The sequence below is a fragment of the Odocoileus virginianus genome, chromosome 11 (assembly GCF_023699985.2).
Source record: "Odocoileus virginianus isolate 20LAN1187 ecotype Illinois chromosome 11, Ovbor_1.2, whole genome shotgun sequence".
Classification (NCBI taxonomy): Eukaryota; Metazoa; Chordata; class Mammalia; order Artiodactyla; family Cervidae; genus Odocoileus; species Odocoileus virginianus.
Window position 1 is genome coordinate 5,740,439 of NC_069684.1, and position 23,801 is coordinate 5,764,239.

The 23,801-nt window shown below is 44.1% G+C and overlaps 1 long non-coding RNA gene across 1 annotated transcript; it reads right to left on the reverse strand.

The window, feature by feature from the left end:
* Window positions 1-674: 674 nt before the first annotated feature.
* On the reverse strand, window positions 675-23,561 carry LOC110130206 (uncharacterized). The gene is made up of 3 exons (XR_002311761.2): window positions 23,407-23,561; window positions 2,306-2,437; window positions 675-893 (listed from the first exon to the last, which is right to left on the reverse strand). It is a non-coding gene; the product is annotated as an uncharacterized lncRNA (long non-coding RNA).
* Between the last annotated feature and the right edge of the window lie 240 nt (window positions 23,562-23,801).

The window sequence follows — 23,801 nt, forward strand, 5'->3', positions numbered from 1 at the left end:
CTAATGACCCAAGCCTAGCCCAATGAGGAAGAGGGGGGTGCATGAGAAAAGCCCATGCAATGATCTGTGTTTCCCGAGAGTCCAGCCCGGAGGGACTGTGTGTATGTCATAGACTCTCAACACCCTAGCCTCCAGCTACATTGCCAGACATGCAGCCCGTATCTGCAATAATAGTCCTTGTACTCAACAGGCAGACATTCAGACTGTGTACCTCTCCCCAAAATTGTCCCCTTCAGAGCAGCAAGCTGCAGATCCCAAGGGGACATCCAGACTGCTGTCCATTCTGGGCTGCTTTTTGGGGTCCCTGCGGCCTCCCGCCCTCTATCTGTTTTGCGATAAAAGTGAAGTCCCTTTCTGTCGCCCCTTGGCTCATCGTGGGCTTCTCCCCGACGAACATCTCTGCTCCAAGAAGCAGCAAGGCTGTCCGAGCCTGTGCTGGACTTGTCCGCCAGGAACACCTCTTGGCAGAGACTTCCATTCACTTTCTTATGTGTCTACTTGTCCCAGATTGTTGACCAGTCATCTGGCCTGAGCTCTTCTGCAGATGTGTCCCCTTGACCTTGTCATGGCTTCCCAAATCTGGAAGATCTGCATAATTTGGTGATAACTCTTTGAGCACTCTGCACACGGCTGGTGGCTGAGGGTGCAACAGGGAATAACATGCAACCTCTTTATCTTAGAATCACAGGAGATGTAAAAGGTCAGAAGTCCAACCCTGGCTACCCTCTGAAAAAATGCTATCTTAAGATTAAACACAGATGACTGTGCGGGCTCGCAGAAAGGGCCTTGACCCTGAATGCTTCAGCAGGGAAGGTCTCCTGGAGGAGGTACTCCTTGATCCATGTCTGAAGGAGGCAGTTGTCCAAGGGCGAAAGCCAAGCCTGATGGGCATGCTAGGAGGAAGAAGCAACATGCACAGAAACAAATGTTTTGGTACTTAGATTCCCTGCATTATTTAAATATCCTGGCCTTAGACTCAGTTCCATTTAGGAAAGAGTTCTAGGATCAGGAGTCAGAAAGTTGTATTTTAATTATTTTTCTTTTTTTGTTTTTAGTTGTATGATCTTGAAAGAGTCACTGCTTTTCTTAAAGTCTCTATTGTCTTCTCTGTAAGGGGTTTGGAGAGATTTATAATCCCTTCTAGTTTATTCTACTCTGAATCTTCCTGTAGTACATGTGCTGTTACTTGGCATAATAAATTGTTCTACTTACCAGGTAATATTTGCATGTGTGTGTATTTGTGGGTGCACACAGGCATTCATGTATATTCGGGCTCATAAGACCCATCTAAGTGTAGCTGCCTTTATTGTGGAATTAAATTGTATGTTAGGGAGAAGGCACACTTTTTTTTCCCCTAGACTATCATACATTATACAACACACACACACACACACACACACACACACACACACACACACAAACACAATCTCTTTGGAGTAGACCGCCCAAGAAGGGTGGGGGTGGGGTGGAGAATGGGTGAAGGGGAGCAGAACACGGGGCTGTCACAGCGTGTGGCTTAAAAATGGCCTGAGCTGCAATTAAAAAAGGCAGAGGCCAAAGGTTATTCCCTGGCATTTTGCTTGGGGTGGATAATTTTAGAGGGTGATGTGTCTCAGCTTGTTGAGATATTCTGAGAGACTTGCAACAGCTTAAGTCCGGCCAGCCTAAAATAAAAATCAGAAAGGCCAACACATTCAAAGATACCAGAGAGAAGCAGCACATTGGTTGACGTTAAATGGAGAAAAAACTCAGCTTGATTGACGCTGCTCCTGGATCCTTATTTCTTGATTAATAGTAGAGATTGGATAATTTTAAAATTATTAATTATTTCCAGAGTGCATACACGATATCAGCTAGTCTTAGGCAGTCCTGTCACTGGGAAGGTTAAATACTCTCTGTACTTGATAATTACCTAATCACCATTACTCTTTTACATTCACTCTGCCCCAGAATTCATTATGACTGGGTTGGGTTATTAAAGCTTGCATGGAAAGAAATATAGCACCCTGTTGTTTGCTCAGGATTTAGCAGCGAATAAAATGCCCTAGTCTACCAGGCTGCTCCAGAAGAGTCCGGAGTAGACTCTCCCACCAGTTTGTTAAATTCGCTCTCAGATTCACCTCTGTGTGTCCACTAGCACGAACTGCATAAGGAAATGCAAATGAGCCCTTCCCTGGGGAAGTCTGAGGCCAGCAGGGAAATAACCTGCAGGAGAGGAAGGTGATGGCAATTAAAGTAGGGATCGCCTCACTCCAGAATGTCCGAGGCACTTTGGAGAAACTGCTGTTTCCCCCAAACCCTCTACCTGGTCGGTTGCTAGCAGGTCTCCCCAGCGATCACATCCGTTAGCTCTGGCTTCTGTTGAATCAATGTCAGCGCAGCGAGTGAGGCCAGAAACCCCTCTCACAACCTTGGCCAAAGCAGGAATTCCTGGGAGCTGCAGAGGGTTACGAATAAAATGCAGTCACAAAGGTAAACTTGGCTTTTACAAAAGCTGCCCTTGGCTGAGATTACGATGAATCATAGCCCCTAGTGTGGGTAAGGCAGTGGGGGTGAGGGGAGCTCATACACAGCTAAGGGCTGTGTAAATTGATATAAGCTTTCTGGAGGGCGGTTTGGCAAACTGTACTAACAACCTTAATAAGGTGCATATCTTTGACTGCATTTTCCTACCTTTGGGAATGCATAAAGATATGTCTCTAAAATATTAAAATATTAATCAGAAGCCTACATGTTGAGCCATAGGGAATTGATTAGGTTAAGCGTACTTTTTAAAAATAATATTAGACTTAAAAAAATCAAGCTATGAACTATTTATTGATAGTGGAAATGCCCCTTATCTATCTTTAAATTTTTTTTAAAAAGGAGGCTATGAAAATATAAGATATAATACTTTTTCATTTAAAAAAGCATATATAAGTATGCACTACAAAAGGATGGAAAGGTACAAGGCCTGATTGTTAACAGTAACTACAGGTGGTGCATACTGGGTGTTTTTGTTTCTCTGAGTTTTTTTTTTAATTGGCGTATAGCTGCTTTACACAGGTGTGTTAACTTCTGCTGAACAACCAGGTGAGTCAGTTATACATACACATATACGCACTCTTGTCTAGAGGCCCTTCCCCTTTAGGTCACACATGCATGGACTAGAGTTCTCTGTGCTGCACAGAGGTTCTCTTTAGTTACCTGGTTCATACACACCAGAGTATATATGCCAATCCCAGTCTCCCAAAACATCCCGCCGCCCTCTCTCCCCTTGGTAACCATAAGTGTGATTTCTGCATCTGTGACTCTATTTCTACTGCACCATCTTCCTAGGTTCCACATATAAGTGGTATTATAGTATATTTGTTATATATATATATATATTTCTCATTCTGACTTACTTCACTTACTTCACTCAGTGAAATAGGCTCTAGGTTCATCCATCTTATTAGAATTGATTCAAATGTGTTTCTTTTCATGCTGAGTTATATTCCATTGTGTATATGTAAAGCAATCATCCTCCAATTAAAAATAAAATAAAGTATTATACTCATCTTGGACCATGGACAGACACGCTTTAGAGAAAATGCCAATAATCTGGAAAAATAGAAGATAACTGAACTTGAAAACTTAAGTCTTTGAGCAACTTTATTAGCTAATTCTGGAAATATCTGCCTATGGATTTCTTAACATATTGGATAATAAATACCTATTTTTAGTGGAGTTTTTGATTACTTAAAGCCCAAAGCAAAGTATCTTGGGCTTCCCTGGTGACTCAGATGTTAAAGCATCTCCCTGCAATGTACGATACCTGGCTTCAATCCCTGGGTCAGGAAGATCCCCTGGAGAAGGGAAAGGCAACCCACTCCAATATTCTTGCCTGGAGAATTCCTTGGACAGAGAACCCTGGCATGTCCATGGGGTCACAGAGGCAGACACAGCTGAGCAACTAACACTTTCACTTGCAAAGCGTATTAGTCACCCTTTGCCTCTCTAACTACTTGTGGCTCACATAAAGAAGGTAGTTAGCTATGACCAACATATTTTAAAATGTTTCATGATAGAGTGTTAAAAAGCTACCAGGGGTCAAAACACACTCTAGAGCTGCGGTATTTAAAAGGTGTGGTACGGGTACACAATAGGAAAAATAAAATCCAGATACAGACTCATATATATATATATGGGAATTTGGTGCAAAAGGGATCTTATAGTATAATGATTAAAAGTACACCCTGTGGAATTATATTGCCTGGCTTTAAATTCTGGCCCCAGACAATTATTAGCTATGGAAATACAGGAAAGTTACTTAGCTTTAGTCATTTTCTAAGTTTTAGTCACTTCAGCTATAAAACATGAATAGCAATGTCTATGACATAGTGTTGGCATGAGAGTTAAATGGCATAACATATGTAAGGATCTTAGTATATCATAGAAAAATTCTAACTTTTTATGGTGCTTGGTACATGACAAAAGACATGCTGGCACCACTTAGGCATCATTTCAGAATCTTCTTCATCCACATTTTATTCCAGTCCAATGCCATCCTGTAAGTAGCCACAAGGCATATGTGGCTCTGTATATTTAAATTTAAATTGATTGAAGTTAACCAAATATTAACAGTTCAGTTCCTGAGTTGCATAAGCCACATTTTAACAGTCCAGAGTCATATAAGGATTAGCGACTCCCACACTGGACTGTAAAGATATAGACCATTTCTCTCATTGTGGAAAGCACTATGAGATGGCACTGTTCAAGGGCTTTCTGTAAAAACTGGCTGCGTGCAATGTAAGTTGACCAGCCTCATGCAGGTGAGATCAGACAGCTGTTGTCTTTGGTTCTTACCACTTGTCTGTTCCTTTTTGCTGGGGAGCATCATGCAGAATGTAGATAAGAATGTGTTTTGCACACATACAGGCCCAACCTGGAATTACAGGGGATATTCATGGGGCCTCTCTTGACCAATGGTGAAATGGAGTCAAGGGATACATTCTTCTCCCTTACATTTGCAGTGTATTTAGTAAAAATTCCAAGAATATTCAGTGAAGTTATTTTTATTTTTTTTCCAAATAAAATTTTGGTTATTTTTAATTCATTTTCTTCTTGTTTCATAAATATGTAATTGACCTACAGCGCTCTATGAGTTTGGAGAAGGAAATGGCAACCTACTCCATTATTCTTGCCTGGAGAATCCCATTGATGGAGGAACCTGGCAGGCTACCGTAATCCACGGGGTTGCAAAGAGTCAGATAGGACTGAGTGACTTCACTTTCACTTTTATAAGTTTAGGGGTTTTTTTAAATTTTTTTTTATAAGTATAAGTTTAAGGTGTATCATCCACCCACTTTTTAATACTTTGTTACAACAACCCTAGGAAACAAATGTATCCATGATCTATCACTGAGCAGAATATGGAGTCACAGAGTCATAAGCATAACATACATTTACTTTATCCATAAAACATTGCTGTATTTCTTCTCAAGTGCTTACATGTACCTACAGAGCTTCTGAAAGAATATTCACAAGGCTGTTCAACAAGACTACCCCTGAGAAGGGAACTTGTTGGGTTAGGCCATTATGGGGATGTCTTGCTTTTTTTTTTTGCTATTTTCTATTTTCCTATGAACAGACTATTTCATTTTTTACCCCATTACTTTTGTAAAGATATATCCCCTCCCAAAGTTCAACTCCCTTGTGCAACCCAGGGCCTTTTTCTTCTCGAGGTGGAGAAAAGAAATATAAGCTAGAGGAGAAGAAGGAACCTAACAAAGGGTATGAAAAATCGGGGCTTTGAGGCCCGCCCACCCGGGCCTCTGTACTAATTCCTCGTTGGTGAAACGTGCCGTATCTCTACAAATGCCCTGATTTTGTTCCTTTTTAATATCCCATTGAATACATATTGCACATCTTCTTTACCCACTCCTCTGCTGATGAACATTTAGGTTGCTTCCACGTCCTGGCTATTGTGAATCGTACTGGAGGCATCTAGAGAGTGCCATATGGAGTGAAAGTTAAGTCAGAAAGAGAAAAGCAAATGTCATATATTAACACAGATACGTGTAATCTAGAAAAATGGTGTAGGTGATCCTATCTGCAAAGCAGAAGTCGTGACACAGATGGAGGGAACAGCTGTATAGACACCAAGGGGGAAGCGGGGGATGACTTGGGAGGCTGAGATGGACACATCTGATCCATGTGTAAAATACACAGATTTGGTTCCATGTGTAAAGTACACTGTTGATTCTCTGCATAAAGTAGACCACGGATGAGAACCTCCTGCATAGCCCAGGGGACTCTACTTAATGCTCTGCGGTGGTGTGGACGGGAAGCAGTCCAGGAGGGACGGGGGATAGGTGTGTACGGGGCGGATTCACTTTGCTGTAATAGTGGAGACAGACACAACGTCGTAGAACAACTATACTCCAATCAAACTGATTAAAAAAAATAAAATGTGCCATCGACAGAACTCTTAATGCCTTGGAGCTGCCAAGAGCAGGAATCGCATCTCCGCATGAGGAAAGGCCCCTTTTCCACTGGGCCTGGGAGCCCCCTTCCTTACACGCTTCCCCTGGCATCTTCCATTCACCCTGCCACTCTGCACCAAGCTGGGAGGATGCAGCATGGGTGTCAGTCTGAGCCCTGGTTTGAAGTGTGTCCCAGGCTTATTTCTGAAAATCTGGTCATCACAGCAGGGCCAGTGCTGGAGATGGTGGGCATAGATGACCTGAAATCCTGCCTCATCCCACCTCCTTCTCTCCCCCAGCTCTGAAGGGGCCTCTTGGGGGTCAGGACGGTCTGGAGCTGGCGGGGGGTGGAGAGGAGAAGGGCAGGGAGAGGCGTGGGGGTTTCTGACGACAGAGGGGAGGGGGCACAGTTAGCGACACCAGAGAAGCGAATCTGCGCCGTTGAGGAAAGCCGCTCTCAGGCCTCTGAGCAACTCCGTCTTGGCCCCTTTCTCCTCTTCCTGCACCGTGCTTCCGCATCTCTTGCTTCACAGCACTTAGCACCTTCTTATTTCCTTTTCTCCTCCTTTCAAACCAGGACAGGGTTTGATCTCTCCCAGAGAGTGAGATAATCGCCGATCATCATTAGACAAGTAACCTCTTCCCTTCTGCAGCAGTAAAATCTGGAATTAAACTTCAGATGCTGGAGGGACAAAGCCCTCAAGGGGTGAAGGAGGATTTTCAGAGCTTTAAAAGCCTTCCCAGGAGTCTCTGACATAATATATCTAGCCCTTGTTTGATGAGAATGAGGGAAAAAATGGGTGATACATATATAAATATCCATATACTGCAGTCCTTTCCACAACCTGCTGAGGTAAACTATTCCCCATTTTATGGAGGAGAGACTGAGTCAAAAACATTAAGTAATTCGTCAGCGTGTGACAGAAGCGGGGTTTTCACCCGGGATGTCTGGCTGTGGGCTCCGGTGCTTATCAACCTATTATACTCTTTCTGATAAGTGTGTCTGGAGTGCTGATCTCCGGAAATCATCAGTGAGCCTTGTGAACACGGGACTTCAGGAGAACCAAGGGATGGGACGTGAATCAGAGAGACACTTGGGATGGACAGAATGGAAGCGGTTCCCTGGCAGGAGCACCCCATGGCAGAGGTCTCATTAGACTGTAGAATATGCCATCATAATGCAGTAGAGACCCAACGTGCTTGCGGGGCAGTGGAATCCCGACAACAGGTGGAGTTGAATTAGGTCTCCAGGGACTAGGAACAACCATTCTCTCTTTTGACCCAGTTCCATGCTGAACGTGACATTTAGGAAACCATCGCTTGACCCTACAGAATCTGCATACAAGCCTTCCTTCTGTGTTCCCTCTCCACGCTCCCAGCTCATTCTCAAGTTCACACTTCATAGGCTGGACAGGACAACGCCTGTGACCTTCATCCCTGTTTCTAGGACTTTATTGCCCTTGAGGATTCAGCCCACGGTCTCTGGTTATCATAGAATTCCAGGATTTTAAATGGTGGATGGAAAAACCACATCCACTGTGGAGTTTTGCAAGTTAAATATTTTTACAATTTCCAACCCAATGGCAGGGAGATCAAACAGCACAGTTGCGAAAGAAAGCTGAATAAGGCCATTCGATTCTAGAAGCTGCTGGCTGGTATTAAAATATTCCATTTCCTCTGTCCTTTCCCCACCTTGCTCTCTTCTGGAATAAGAGCCTTTGACTCTCCAGGCAGCCTGAAAGAGGTTTATGGATGAGACTGATATTTAAGACTCTGGCAAAGTATGACCTTCGGCTTCCCAATGAGCATCAAGGACAAACGGCAGTGCTTGGGACTTGAGACTTTAATTCCCACCAATTGCTTCCCTCTAGTCTATTATGCATGAGAAATGCAACTGGCTCAGCCCTGGTAATCCAGGGGCGCCTTTGAATCACAGACCCATAGAGCATCAGAGCTGGCCTTGGAGATCACTGAGTGAGTCCAGCCTCCTCATTTTCTGGATGAAGAACCTTGCTTCAGGTGCGTGTGCATCTCAGGCTGGACTCTGCTCTGGCTCACCGTTCCCGGAGACACAGAGCAGTCAGCAAGGTTATGAGTTTCTCAGGCCGGTTAACGTTGCTAACGAGCAGGCGACGTGGGAGTAGGACAGAGTCATCAGGCAAGGGCAGAAGCCACGGACCTGGGTTTCAACGAGGCTGAATGTGGACCAATTCCTTGCTACCATGAACCTGAAAGAAAGGATGACGTATGAGCCAGAACCTTGAGAAGGTTCTTTACAGAGGCAGAAAGGAGGATCTTTTTCTTTGTCCCATTTGCCTCTTTACCTCTTTCTTGTTTGGCAGAGGAACTCTGAAGTTTTCCACATCCCTTCCAACCCAGTGAGGAGGCTACTGTCTCTCTAGCTCTCTGATGTTCCTTGAGCATGATCCCAACAGCAAATCATTCTGTGCTTTGCATGTGTCAGGCAGCATTCTGAGGGCTTTGCATGTGTTCATTCACTGAATGCTCACAAAACTCCCAGGAGGTGGGTGTGGATATAAGCCTCATTTTATAGATGAGGAAACCGAAGCAAAGAGAGATGAAGTAACTCATCCTGGGTCACACAGCGATACCATTAAAAGTCTTGAGGCAGGAGAACGAGAAATGCTTTGGCAAGAGGGGCTTTCAATCTGGGGTAAACTTCTTGAGGCAGTGGTGAGTTAAGCTTGACCAGGGGTCTCACTGAAGGAGAATACCCTTGTTGTAAACATGCATACTCCAGGTGAGAGATGTATTCTAGAAGAAATGCAGACTTTAAAGCCTGGATAGGTTGCTTGGGATTCTAACTCTTGCTAGCTATATGACCTTGGGCAAGATACGTGATGTCTTCAAGCTTCCATGTTTACATCTGTCAAACAGATGTAACACGGTTTTGATGCTTATAAGGGTGATGAGATCATGTACCTTGCAGAGTTGTTATTAAGGTAAAAGTTATCACATAGGGTTTGATGTTGGTGGGCATTAAAAAAAAGGTAACCCCTGTTAAGCAGCCACCTCCTTTCCTATTGCCTCTTGTTTCCAGGTAGATGTGTTTCCATTTCTATAATGTTCCTGAGTTCTCTCTTAATCACTTACTCAGTAACTGAAGCAAGTAAAAAAAGTAAGTAACTTTCCCAAGGTCACCCAACTAGTAAGTGGGAAGCTATGATTTAAACCCAGACAGTCTGGCTTCAGAGCTCACATGCTTTGGTGCTTCGCCACACCAACTCCTCAGAAGACTAGGTACACATTGATATCAAGTGTCTTCTCTCTCCCTGGCAGGAAAAAGGTTGAAACCACCAGCATTTTGGAAAAGGCAGCATGGGGAAGCAGACTCAGAGCTGATGACTCAAACCACTCATTCTCCAGTCTTATTTTATTTATTTATTTTTCCCAGTCTTATTTTATATCCCCATTTCTTGTTAACCCGAGGAGTGGGGATCTTGGGAGGCAGTGTCCACTCAACCCAGTTCACCCAGGAATCTTTGATAACATCCATTTTTCTTATGTGACTATCAAGGTCCTTCTTTCACCTTCAGAAGTACCTGAGTTTGGAGATACATTTGATGGTTGTTCTATGCAGAAGGCATACAGAACGCTTAGGCAAGTGAGAGGAGCAGATCATAGACAAGACTGTTGGCATCTTCTCTAAGGCAGAGGAAAAAAAAAAATTGGCCATATTCTTTTTTTGAGGGTTGCGTTAGTTGGCGCCCTGAGAAACTAAGACCACAAGACTTCTTGGAATGTAGGCTTCTTGAGTTTTGCCTTGGCAGGACTATCTTTGTTCTGGCTCTTGAATGAGTCCCACTCATGCGTTCCCAGGGCCATCAGAACCCTAAATGACAGCTTAACAGCAGGCAATCAAATTGCCTCATGCCTCTTTCAACATGGTCAGGAGCAGCCCTCGGGCAACCTGTTGCCAAGGACAAGGACAGGAAACCTAAAGCAAAGGATGACCTGCACAGCCTAAACCCTGGAGTTAAATTTACCGGCATAATTGCCAGATGTAATTTCCCTGCACCTCTTTCTGCTAAGTGCTCTCAAAGAGCAAAGCACTTAGTAAATTATAAGGAGGAACCAGCACAAAAGTGCTTACAAATAAGAATTATGGAAAATCAGAAGCCAAATGCTCACAGCAGCATTTTTTTTTTATTTAATCAGAAACAGAGTCCGAACCAGACAGGAGGGGTGAAGCCTCTCAGGCAAGCGATAACATGAGCTGTTCATATACTTTAAGTCTAATCTAGCATTTTAAAAATTATTTTATTACAGGGCAGTTTCATAAAAAAAAAAAAAAAAGAAAATAGAGTCCGTGTTCCATTATTCTACTGGGTATCCCAAGAGAAGCCCAATAAAGGGTAATGATAGAATGACTGGGAATAAAGTTTATGGCATTAACTCACGAGCGGAGAGAACAAGCAAGAAGCAAAGATGGGTGGACAAGGGAATTCAGCTACCAACCGGTCCATGCTGATTGGGTCTGGGAGCTGTTTCTACTGGTTTTCATTTCAGGAAAGGGAGTTTGTCACACAGAAGATGGCATCTGACCTCAGCCGCAACGATGGCAGAAAGGAACAAAGCCCAGGCTTCCTGGAATCTTAAGCAATCCCACAGGAAGACTTTGAGTTTCTTAAAAACAGAGCCTGGAGGAGCCAGCCATCTATCAAAGCGACTGTGCTTTTGCCGGCTCCACATCAGTCACCTCCTGGGGGCAGATCATGAAGCACAATTGGGCACACGGTTTTTTTCATGTCTCCCCATCACAGCTGGAAATTGTAGCTCTGGGTTCATGGGAGGCTATGTTTGGGAAAAACAGCAGATCGGGCATCTTTGAAAACCACAGATTACATATATAAACATGTCTAGTAGTGTGTAGAATACAATAGGCACAAAAAAATGCGAGCCCCTGTTTTCCTCGCCCTTTCCAGCCTTGCTTCTAGAACAGCAAGATAATGGAAGAGGCCTAGAGATAAGACTTTGAGGGGCTCTTGGGGACTCGATCCATCTCTCTGCCTCTATCCAAGTTCACAATGAACTCACCCCACTTGGGAAGCTCACCTCTTCTCAGAATGAACTGTCTTCAAACTCCTTCTCTGCTTTCAGTGTCACCCACGAGTGTCTCTTAAGCCCCAGCTACTAAGGTCATGGCTACCAGCAAGCTGTAGGCTGATTTAAGATGAAACTGACCTGAGAGCCTTCTTTTTGACTCTTAGATGACAAGAGCTTCCTTCTTTAAAAAAAAACAAAAACAAAACTCTCTGCCCTGGTTAACTCTTTAGCTGTAAATCCAACAGGCAGCTCTGAGGAATAAATGAGTCACGGAGAATAAACTAATGTTCTCAGTACCTAACAGGAATCCCTCCGTCGCCAATGGGAACTTCCTAAATGCAAGGCATTAAAGCCAAGATATGTCTTTTTCTTGCCAGTCAGAGATTCCTTTCCTGCATTTATTCCCAAAGTCTCAACTGGCACTGAAGTCTTCCAGCATTCTGAGTCACAAGAAGACTCACACAGACAACCTGTGTGCAGGTTGCGTATCTGTGGAGTGTAGACCCAGTAACTCTGAGATGGGCCATCATGCTATTTCCAGAGGGCACTGTGCGACTGACCCCAGCTACCATGAGGTGGCTCTTCCCTGCTTCCATCCCCAGGGTGAAGCACATTAAAAAGCACAGTGGCAGAGTTCATTTGGAGAGAACGCTATTTGCCTACCATCTCTTTTCTCTACATCATCAAAATTGGTCAGTTTGCTAACGCTTTATATCCTTTCCACATTGTCAGGTAAGATACATTGCAAATGTATATGGCTTAACAAATATATGGTAAATAAGCATTTTTTCCTGTCTTTTCTATTGATAAAAGATTCTATGGAAAGTTGGAGGAAAGAAAGCTGCTTTGTAAAAATGATAGATATGGTATAAAACTGCATGGTTTAAACATCTAACTTGCTGAGTTTTAATGGGGTTGTCATCACTGGACTGTTAGCTTAACTTATGAAAATCAAGAAAATGCCTTTTTGTTGCTTCATAAATCCTGATGAACAATAGTCCGACAACAGAAAACAAGCCCTGATTTTGGAATGATTGCTCTCTGTGTATCGCCAGTAATGAAGTATGCAGGAAATCGAAGACTTATTGCTCACAGATATTAGCACAGACCCAGATGGCTCAATTTTTTTTTTTACCATAATAGATAATTCTTGAATTATGTGCCTAACAAAGACAAATTCTAGATCCATCGGAAGGCATTTATTATATTAACAAGTGTGTTTTCGATTCCTTCAAAACAGAATGTAATTTAATCTCAGCTTCAGAGACAGATTGGAAATGTTAAATGTCTGCTTTTCAGAAGTGATTTCTGTAGGGAGAAAAGTATTCACCATCAGCTTGAGCTGTGGAACTGGGGGAAAGGATGTTTATCTTAACAGCACAGAAAGGGAGAAGTTGTGGATTTTTTTTCCCCATTTTCTTTTTCATTTTTTAAATGGAGAGCAGATTGTATATATCCTAGTCCTTCCCCAGGGCAACTTCTGCCTTGCTGCACATAACATATTCCACTGTGAGAAAGAATAATTATCTGATAGTGATAGGAACCCTTCTTAGTGTTCTGTGCGTATAAATGAAAACCTGGGACCTATATGTTACTCTATGGACTCAGGTGGATCTGGCTGGGGTCAGGTTTGCGATTTTTCAGGGAGGTCCCTGTTAATAATCATCCTGGGAAGGATGGCTGGAGCTGTGGAAGCTTTGGAAATCATGCCATACGAAAAACAGCAGAAGGACCGAAGTTGTTGGAGTTGGAGAAAAGAGACACTCACAGGTGTTGGCGGGAAAGGAGATGATTGTGAGGGCATGGTTTGTCCTTCATGGAGGGCGTGTCACTCCACACTGGGACCAATGTCTACATTTCCTAAGAGAAAACACACTCACTTTAATGTCCCAGCTCACCTTTCAGAGAGAGAGCATCCAGAGGGCTCTACCAAAACTTTAAGGACTTGAGTCTGGGTATGGAGCAGGGAGGATGGAGTCAATGGAGGTGTGAAAGGCGGTGCCTGGAGGAGAATCAGGGAGTGAAAGTCAGATGGTCCTAAGGAAGCCTCCATCCGAATGACGGAGATCTGACGCCAGGCGGTGGAGTGGAGACAGGAGGTGGTGGGGCTCAACTGACAACTTCAGAAGGAGATCAAGAAATGCCAAGGGGGACGACTGCCATCAGCGTTGGACACACCTGCAGTGCTTGTCATAGAACATCTGTACCCTCCCCTGCGGGCAGGAAGCGAATGGTCAGTGTGCGGAGGAGCCGCACACTGGATGAGGAGGAACTTGCTAGCAGAACCGCCACAGTGGAGCATCAGTGGGCTTGTGAAGAAGTGGCGTCTGGACACCTGCTCCCGGTCTTGCTGGAGCCAGTGGTGTCTGGGTCAGGAGCACTGCAGAGGAATGCCAGGTTTCGGTGGAGGCCCTCTCCAGGTGCCATCTGAGGTCCCGCCAGTTCCGAGGCAGTGCCAAAATACCTCTCCTTTGCCACCATGATTCATGCATTCAGCATCTCTTTATGCAGTCCCTTCACTGTGCAAGGCAAAGTGCTTGGCCCTGGGGCCATGCGGGGTCATCACACAGGGGTGAACCCTGCTCCCAGGGGTCCCGGTGGAGCAGACAGGGAGTAAGCAGGAGTTACAGGGGTGCCCGTGATGAAGATGAAGGGCAGCAGCTGGGGCGGGCGCCCTAGGCAGATGGTCTGATAACATGAGGGCAGACAGTGTGGAGGGAGTGATTGTAAGACTGACCTATACTGCCCACGGGAGTTACGTAAGGACAGGGAGGAGGAAAGAAAAAGAGAAGATCCCGTGCAAAGAGAACCACACATTTCACAATATGGAGGGAAGAAAGGGAAGTGCCACCATGGGATCACTGTCTACCTCGGATCTTAGAACAGAGCAAACCATCACGCTGGTGGCTCCGCTACTCAGCCTAATTAGTTCTATTAAATTAAAAGTTAAAGTGGGGAGAACAGAGAAGGAACATATGCATTTTGAGGTGAATTGGTGTGACCTGGAAGGGATTAAAGAAATGGGGATTATTCCTTGAAGGCTGAGTATGACTGAATAAAGCAGGAAAGGGAGTTTGGGCTGTAGCCGGAGGTGTCCCAGGGCGGCGAGAGGTCTTCAGAAGTGGCAAAGCGCTAGAGGCAGAAGCGTGGGCATACGTCTCCATTGCTGCCCTCAGGCAGAAAGAAGATGCAAGACAACGCTCTCCCCAGAGCTTGACTCTCTCCGGAGTGTCTTTCAGGCAAAACCACCCCTGTTTGGCCACCCTGCCCTCTGGTTCTTATGTAGGGAGATCCTACACTACAAGTAAGTGGGGGATTTGAAGAGAGAAAACTCCATGCAGTTTGCTTTCTTCCAATGCTTCATAGCTTGCAAAGTGTATCACCCATTTGAAGACTGATCTTTGCTCTGTAGACAGGACTTGAGATCCAGACATGGGAAATGATTTACCCGAGGTTATGGCTCGGTTCTGTTCTGGAACACTCTATTTCTGCTCTGCCGACTGGTTTTTATGCCAAGCATTCCCATTGCAGGGGCATGCGAAACAATGGTGTCTTTCCAAAAAAGAGCCTTTGATGGGGAGATCAGTCAGGTAAGCGAAGGGACGGTTCTGAGGGGGCTCCTCTCCCTTCAGCCATCTGTCCTTGAAAACGGTGCCAAGGGCTTTCCTGAGTGAAAGGAAAGAACGGGCCCACCGGCAACCATATCTCAAAACGGTTGATAAGCACTTGCTCGTCTATTCTGGGTCTTTCCCCTCCTTTTCTTCATTGCACCGCTGTGGCGTTGAAACTGGCTGAATCAGCACGGAGTCGTTTAGCAGGAAATGATGAAAACTGTCATTTTCCTCTGTCTGCACGGTAACACAGCGGGGAGAGCTGACGAGGACGGAGGGGCCGTCTGACAGTGCCTCCGGCCTCAGATTGGAGTGTGGGTGGGAAGCGCCCACGGTCTAATCAGCGGCCCTTCCCCGGGGTGGGCTGGGGGCTGTGAACGCGAAGCTGTCCCTGCAGCAAGGACGCCAGGACCCACAGAGCGGCCTGGTGAGGGGAGGACAGAAAGACAACCTGCTCCCCGCCGGGAAACAGACCCCCAGAGGATGGGGTCACCAAGTGCTCACTGCAGCTACTGGAAATGGAGCTGGGCAAGGGGCTTCATGACGGGGAGGGGTTTCCCTTGGTTTCCAAGAAGTAACAGGGAGCCTTGCTGAAATACTACCCCCTAACCTCATTCAGGGGTCAATGTGAGTGCTTTTACCACGCTCTCAGGAGTTTCCATCACGGCTCTGTAACGTTACCATGCAACTTTGCCCTGTGAGCCTCAGTTTCCTCTTTTGCAAAATAGAGATGTTAGGACCTAGAGCTGTAGCATTATTGGGCTGAATAATGACATAATGACTCTGATAGCGCTTTGAGCAGTACACATTATTATATTATTCAGAATCCAGAGTCTCTGGGGCATGTTAGAGCCCTTATTCTAACACTCCTAAGTAGCCAAACAAGCAACACTCTCCCCCCCTCATCCCTAGCTTAATGGGTTTAATGCAACTGTGGATATAAACACTGACCTATATGTTCCAATCTGAGTGGTGTGTGGGAGGGGGGGCGCTGGTTAATGGAAATGAGACAGTCCCCAAAACCCAGAGTTGCTTCTGCGTTCTTTGAGGCCAGGAGACTCTATAGCAGTGACCATGCATCACTCGATATCCAAAAGAAATGTGAGCAATGTTGTTAACCATTTGCATATTTCTAAAGTCCAGATTTTTGGCAATGTTCATATGACAATTTAGAAATGATGTTCCCGAAGTGAGGGAGGAGAAAGTAATGCAAAGCACGCTTACTATTTTTGTTTAAAAATTGAGCAGGCAGATGCACAGCCCAAGTAGCCCCTAAGAAGGGGTGGTGCAACGCTAGAGCACAGGGCAGGGCCGGCAGAAACACTGAGTGCATGGCAGGCCGTTACGCGATGGAAAGATCTCGCTGGATCGACATTACACTCACTTAGGATTATCATGCCACTGAAGCTCTGTCCAACAATTTTTTTTCCTGTATCAGTCAGCATTGATTTATACCATTTATACTATTTAAAAAATCTTTCTGGAAGGTCACTTTGGCCACTGTGTAGGGGATGAACTTCAAGGACATGCTCCCAGAATAGAACTGAGAGCTAAGTGGGCAGCTACTCTAGATGAACTTGGATGGTGACTTGAGTCAGGGTAGTGGCCATGGAAATAGAATGGATACACCTATTCGTCACTAGCAAATTAATTAGCATGACTTGTCAATAGATGGAATGTGGCTGATGAGAGAGAAAGAGGAAAAAAAAGGAACCAAAGATGGAACCCATGTTTTTGGCTTGGGCAAATGGGTAGATTGAGGTAACTTTATTTAGATGGGGGAAACCAGGGAGGAACTCACCTGGGTAGAAAAAGCAGAATTGAGAGCTCTATTTTTTGGACATGCCTGGAAGCCATTCAATGGGAGATGCCAAGCATGCAGTTGAGTACACAAGTTTGGAGCTCAGCTGAGAGAGATGTCAAGGCCAGGAATACAGATATGGAAGTAATCTTTTAGATATCTAAATCTTGGAAACTGGAAGGGATCACTTAAGGAATGAGTGCTTATAGAAGAAAGGGACCCATTCCAACATTTAGAAGAGGGAAAGAGAAACAGAGACCAGAAAAGAAGTTGAGAAGACATGTCCAGTGAAGTGGGAATGAAACCAAGATAGTCTGTTGTCCTGCAAAGGGAGGCTGCTCTATATAACTGCTACATGCAGAGTACATCATGTGAAATGCCAGGCTGAACGAAGCACAAGCTGGAATCAAGATTGCTGGGAGAAATATCAATAACCTCAGATATGCAGATGACACCATCCTGATGGCAGAAAGCGAAGAGGAACTAAAGAGCCCTTTGATGAAAATGAAAGAAAAGAGTGAAAAAGTTGACTTAAAACTCAACTTAAAAAAAAAAAACAAAAAACACCTCAACTTTCAAAAACTAAGATCATGGCATCCAGTCCCATCACTCCATGGCAAACAGATGGGGAAACAATGGAAGCAGTGAGAGACTATTTTCCTGGGCTCCAAAATCACTGCAGATGGTGACTGCAGCCATGAAATTTAAAGATTTTCAATGAAAAGACACTTTCTCCTTGTAAGAAAAGCTATAACTAACCTTGACAGCATATTCAAAAGCAGACATTACTTTGCCAACAAAGTCCATCTAATCAAAGCTATGGTTTTTCCAGTGGTCATGTATGGATGTGAGAGTTGGACTATAAAGAAAGCTGAGCACTGAAGAATGGATGCTTTTGAACTGTGGTGTTGGAGAGGACTCTTGAGAGTCTCTTAGAATGCAAGGAGATCAAACAAGTCCATCCCAAAGGAAATCAGTCCTGAATATCCATTGAAAGGACTGATGTTGAAGCTGAAACTCCAATATTTTGACTACCTGGTGTGAAGAACTGACTCATTTGAAAAGACCCTGATGCTGGGAAAGATTGAAGGCAAGAGAAGAAGGGGACAACAGAGGATGAGATGGTTGGATGACATCACTGACTTGATGGACATGAATTTGAGTAAGCTCCAGAAATTGGTGATGGACAGGGAAGCTGGTGTGCTGCAGTCCATGCAGTTGCAAAGAGTCGGACACGACTGAGCAACTGAACTGAACTGAACTGAACTGTAAGGTTCCTTTCAGTGCAAACACTCTATGATTCTTGCTGCTCTTTGCATTGCATCTTCTCTTGTTGACTGTATAGGCTGATACACCCAGGAACTTGGATTTCTGCTTGCCTCTGGAAAGGGACCTCAGGCTGTATAGGGTAACAAATTATCTGCTTATCACGACTGACACTACTACCATTATACTTCTGTTTCTTGCTATTATTTTATCTAACTTTTGGAAAGTTGACTGCAGCTTTTAATCTAGACGCTCAGGCTCCATTGCTAATTCACTACTTCCTCTGTCTACTTACCCCCACTTTTCTGCCAGGAAGGCTTCACCATCATCTCTACCCAATGAGTTTTTATCCACTTCATCTAGTTTATCTGCTGATAGTCCTCAAGGTTCAGTTGTTTTTCCACTGTTATTTGCAATTTATCTGATTCCACACCTGACATTATATCTTGCTGTGATATACAGTTGTCTGGCTATTGTTTATCTAGTCAAAGTGTATTTTTCTGCTTCAACTTTTCTCCCTCTCTTGGAAGTTGTGGATTGCGTCTATAATATCGCACAATCTGATGTCTGCAAATCATCCACAAAAACGCAGAGATGAGACCTAATTCATTACCATTCATGTTACCCTCACTTGGGGGGAATTTGGGTCAAATTGCTTTGCCCTTGGATGGCGCTTCCTTTTAATTTTAAGCACTCTTTCTCCTACTCTCTCTCTTTCTTATTCCCACCACATCAATTTCTTCTCTGATTGGAAGACCATTTCTACTATGGTAGGCATAGTGTAAATATTTTATTTTGGTGATTTGTTCAGCGAGATCTATGCAGAGTGAAGACAAAATGCCGACTGAAGTCCCTGTGTGTGAAGAACACCGTGTTCAGCTTTTTACTCCCAAGGCAAATTATTTGCTTAAGTAAGGGTTTATTCCTTGATTACAGCTCTTATTATTGAGATCATGTTTGAATTTCCCAGGTGTGTTTTGAATTTCACAATCTTGCACTGTACTCTCCAGAACTAGTCTCAGAAAATATATTTGCATGTGCTTTCAGAGACGGAGTCCTTACCTGGAGGAGTTACCCTGGGAATAAAGGGCTACACAGAAACACAGTATCTGGGCACGTTAATTATTCTTCCTGACTGAGGCTATTTGCTGGCTGTTAACTGTGATAGCGACATCTATTAAGTGTCATACTGTTTGTTTTAGGAGATAGCCACTCTTGAGTTGCAAGATCTTAGAGGATAATGAAGTGAATAGGTGAACATGGAATAAGCTATATTTGATTCATTCATCTAAGACATATACATTGAGTACCTATGGTATGCCAAGAGAAATGCTAAGTATGGGGATCCAGAAATGAACAAGAGAAGTAGTCAGTCTATAAGGGACATCTAGGCAAGCAATTATAACATGGTGATAAGCCCTCTGACAAAATGCTGCAGGAGCCTTGAAGATGGAGTTACAAATTGCCAAGGGGTGCTGGGGATAACGTGACAAAGAATGAGTTTTGTGAGTGACTGAGAGCATGTCAGAGAAAGCGGGCCGCTGCACTCCGGAGACAGGCAGCCCTCAAGTGTGGAGCAATGACAGGCAGTGCAATGGGACCAGGCAGGATGTGGGTGGGGGTCAGAGGGAGGAAAGGGGGCATCTCGGGAAAGGACAAGGGCCTGACAGCTGATGGTGTCACACTTCCTCCTGTGTGAGGGTCTGGTGTCTGATTCAGGCTGCCTCCTAGTGAGACAAGGGAAGGGGGAAATCATGGACCTTGCAAAGGAGCAGTGACAAAATTTAATGCACCCAAATAACTCAGCCACTCCTTACATAGGATTCTGATTTTCTCTCGGAAAATTCTACAGCTGGTTCTCGAGCTCAGATTTCTCTTCTGGCTTTGCCTTTCCCATTTGGCTGCCACAGATCTGGGGACTTACCACAGGGTTTGGTTATTAAGTTTGCTTCACAGAATTCCTTTTTCTGCTTAGGTGACCCTGGCTTGTATTTATCTCTATCTATTATCTATCTATCTATCTATTCATCTATCTATCTCTGCTGATCTATTCATATCCTCTCATATAACCCTTTTGATTCAAGGCTATGGTTTCATTTTCCCATCTTAGCAGTGACTATATATGGTAGAGCTCAGTACTATCCCGGGAACAGAGAATCAGAATGGGCAAAGAACTCTCTTAATAGGGCTTATTGATATCTACTCATAAAAGGAAATGGGTGGGGTTTATTTAACTTTGTCAAGAGTCATACTATTCTGGCATGAGGATAGATGGGAAGATGTAAAGTGATAATAGTAATGACATCTGAAAGGAAAGTTTTCCTTGCAATACCAAATAAGGGCAAAGCCAAAGAATGTTCAAAATACTGCACAATTGCACTCACTTCACATACTAGCAAGCCAATGATCAAAATCCTTCAAGCTAGGCCTCAACAGTACGTGAACTGAAAACTTCCAAATGTACAATCTGTATTTAGAAAAGACAGAGGAACCAGAGATGAAATTGCCAACATCTGCTAGAAGAAGCAAGAGAATTCCAGAAAAGTTCTACTTCTGCTTCACTGACTACAAAGCCTTAGACTGTGTGGATCACAGCAAACTGTGGAAAATTCTTGATGAGATGGGAATACCAGACCACCTGACCTGCCTCCTGAGAAATCTGCATGCAGGTCAAAAAGCAACAGTTAGAACTGGACATGAAACAACTGACTGGTTCCAAATCGGGAAAGGAGAACATCAAGGCTGCATATTGTCACCCTGCTTATTTAACTTATATGCAAAGTACATCATGAGAAACTCTGGGCTGGAAGAAGCACAAGCTGGAATCAAGACTGCCGGGAGAAATATCAATAACCTCAGATATGCAGATGACACCACCCTAATGGCAGAAAGCAAAAAGGACCTAAAGGGAAAAAACAGAACTTGATAAAGATGAAAGACAAGACAGAAAAAGCTGGCTTAAAACTCCACATTCAAAAACCCAAGATTATGGCATCCAATCCCATCACTTCATGGCAAATAGATGGGGAAACAATGGAAACAGTGACAAACTTTATATTCTTGGACTCCAAAAATCACTGTGGATGGTGACTGCAGTCTTGAAATTAAAAGACACTTGTTACTTGGAGGAAAAGCTATGACAAACCTAGACAGTGTATTAAAAAGCAAAAACATCACTTTGCCAACAATGGTTCATATTGTCAAAGTTACAGTTTTTTCAGTAGTCATGTATGGATGAGAGAGTTGGACCATAAAGAAGGCTGAGCACCAAAAAATTGATGCTTTTGAACTCTGGTGCTGGAGAAGACTGTTGAGAGAGAGTCCCTTGGACAGCAAGGAGCTCAAACCAGTCAATCCTAAAGGAAATCAGTCCTGAATAGCCATTGGAAGGACTGATGCTGAAGTTAAAGCTCCAATACTTTGGCCACCTGATGCAAAGAGCTGACTCATTGGAAAAGACCCTGATTCTGGGAAAGACTGAGGGCAGGAGGAGAAGGGGGCAACAGAGGATGAGATGGTTGGATGGCATCATTGACTGAATGGAAATCAGTTTCAGCAAATTCAGGAAGATAGTGAAGGACAAGAAAGCCTGGTGTCCTGCAGTCCATGGAGTCGCAAAGAATTGGACATGACTGAGTGACTGACCAACAACACTATCACTGGTAAATAGTAGAGATAGATTTTAGAGAGTAAGGGAGCTTTTCAAGTACTAGATATGAATGATATTGGGAGATTAAGTGGAATCATTGTAAGCAGCATGAAAGAAGTAGAATAATAGGTTTGGTAAGTTATGATGCTTAGATTCTTTCATTTTTTAAATCACCAGTTCCCTTCCTCTACCTTCTCAGTCGTATCAAGAGTACCATCAGAGCTAGGGTTCAGAATATAAAAAGAGAGCTGAGGGGAATGTCAATCTTGCATTATCTCTGGAACCCAAAGCATGTTAAAAATTTTAAGCCAGTGGTTGGCTCACAGAGATAGAAGCCAACTGTCGGGTGAAACTGCATCAGTAGGGGGATGGAGGCTAGACTTGAGGAAATGGGGTTGCAAGGCACTAAAATAACACAGTGAGGGCATTAGATTTCTCTCCATGGAAATCTGTTAGAAGAGGGAAGAAAACCATCTGTCTGGAAAAGTGTAAATATAGTCATGCATATGCCCAGGGGATGGACTTGTTTTTTTCCTCTTAAACAATATTAACTAAAAGTTTTATGTAAAAACACTATCAGTACTTACTTCCACATTGTTGCAACCAGAAAGTACTTTGTATTCTGCTTTATCTTCCCATTATTTCATTTACTTAACACTATAGCAATAGCATCTTTCATAATTCTACCTAGTCTTCAGAGTTTTTTTAATGGCTATGTAATACCCCAAAATATTGTTGGACTGTTAATTTAATAATGTATCTCAGGTTAGCTTTGTAAATCCCTTTCTAGCTTCATACTGTGTATTTTATGGACTTCTTAATTCCTCTATTCTATCCAAATTAGTCTTTTCCTTTCTTGAATATTTTTATACTTCCTTCTACAACCATCCCACAACCACCAGCAGAACGTACACTAAACTTCATCTCTGCTGATCTGTAGGGAGGAAACATGATATGATGGTAAAGCTTTCAGTGTCACACCAGAAATCACAATTTCAGTTTTTGTCACTTACTAATTGTGTGATCTTGGAAACGTTACCTAATTTTGCCAAGCTTTTTTTTTTTTTAATCTTGAAAATGCTTCAGGTATAACATATAATTACATATACCTTGAAACTAAAAGTTAAAGTATTAGTCGCTGGGTCCTGTCTCACTCTTTGGGACACCATGGACTGCAGCCTGCCAAACTCTGTCCATGGGCTTCTCCAGGAAAAAATACTGGAGTGGGTTGCCATTCCCTTTTCCAGGGGATCTTCCTGACCCAGGGATGAAGCCCAGGTCTCCTGCATTGCAGGCAGATTCTTTATGGTCTGAGCCACCAAAGAAGCCTTGTATATACCTTAAAGGATTGTAATTATATATACTATATGTATCTTAAAGGGTTGTATAAGGATTGAACACAATTTGTAAAGCACTTGCTAGAGTAGATGGCTAGAGACTCTGCTTGCTCAGGTCCCTGTGGCAAAATCTTTCTTTGAACTTACTGTCCATTCCACAGAGCACTTTCCACATCCTGCCTTGTATTCTAAGTTATTCTTTGTATGTGAGTAAGTTGAGCCTCCTTACATTCAGTTGAAAACACACTGCGAGCAGGGAACCTTATTCACCCTTGAATCCTCCAGTGGTGCACAGGGCTGTATGCAGCTCATGCTGGTTGGTGGATGACGGAGATCTCTGCTGAATAGCTGATGTTATGACGACTGCTGTAGCCTTCCTCTGTGATGACTGCGGAGTGGAAGACGTGAGGGACGGGGCCAGTGGAGGGGGACGGGGCCAGTGGAGGGGGGCGGGGCCAGTGGAGGGGCGGGGCCAGTGGAGGGGGACGGGGCCAGTGGAAGGGGGCGGGGCCAGTGGAGGGGGCGGGGCCAGTGGAGGGGCGGGGCCAGTGAAGGGGGCGGGGACAGTGGAGGGGCGGGGCCAGTGGCGGGGGACGGGGCCAGTGGAGGGGCGGGGCCAGTGGA